General features: G+C 38.0%; 1 pseudogene; it reads left to right on the forward strand.

Annotated features, from left to right (window-relative positions):
* The first annotated feature begins 497 nt into the window (after positions 1-497).
* LOC103602386 overlaps positions 498-985 on the forward strand; it is a 1,447-nt pseudogene continuing 959 nt past the window's right edge.

Below are 985 nucleotides of genomic sequence, written 5' to 3' on the forward strand. Positions count from 1 at the left end.
GAAATGTTCAAAAAGTCTCCATATATTCTCCTTGATTTGGGGATGCTTTCCTGTAGTAGATTTTATAAATATTATTTTCACTTAATATTTTCTGTATCATTACCTTGGTTTTGGTAGTATATCTACTAGTCTCTTCCATCAAACAAGATTTTCTCAGATTTTTGGAAAAAAACCACAAGTGAAGGATAATATTTACCCACTTCAAAATTACAAAAAAAAAAAAAAAAAATGAAAAATATCCAACTGGTCTATTACCTTCAAGGACAATGTCACCTATCCTAATATTCACAAGTTCAAAATTCATTTAATATGTGAATATTTTTCCATCATGTTCAAAGAAGTATTTTAATGCATTTATAACTGAGAGTGGAACAAATTATTCATTAAAGGTATAAAAAACATTTCCATTTCCATCTTATCTATTTAAAATGAAATACAAGCCTTACTGTCCATGGATGCTGCCGAGAAAGCATCGTTAAAGTCTTCCAACTGCCATCATGTCTAAGTCAGAGTCTCCTAAAGAGCCCAAATAGCTGCAGAAGCTCTTCATCAGACGGTTGAGCCTTGAAACAACTCATGAGAGTCTCAGGAGCCATTCTGAGCAATGGGGAACACTCACAGACTGTGTGGTAATGAGAGATCCAAACACCATGTGCTCCAGGGGCTTTGGGTTTGTCACATATGCCACTGTGGAGGAGATGGATGCAGCCATGAATGCAAGACCACACGACGTGGATGGAAGAGTTGTGGATGTGGAACCAAAGAGGACTGTCTCAAGAGAGGATTCTCAAGGACCAGGTGCCCACTTAATTGTGAAGATCTTTGCTGGTGGCATTAAAGAGGACACTGAAGAACATGCCCTGAGAGATTACTTTGAACAGTGTGGGAAAATTGAAGTGACTGAAATCATGACTGACTGAGGCTGCGGCAAGAAGAGAGGCTTTGCTTTTCTAACCTTTGATGACCATGACTCAGTGGATAAGAT

The sequence above is a fragment of the Galeopterus variegatus genome, unplaced genomic scaffold, assembly GCF_000696425.1.
Source record: "Galeopterus variegatus unplaced genomic scaffold, G_variegatus-3.0.2 Scaffold4119, whole genome shotgun sequence".
In the NCBI taxonomy this organism is placed as follows: Eukaryota; Metazoa; Chordata; class Mammalia; order Dermoptera; family Cynocephalidae; genus Galeopterus; species Galeopterus variegatus.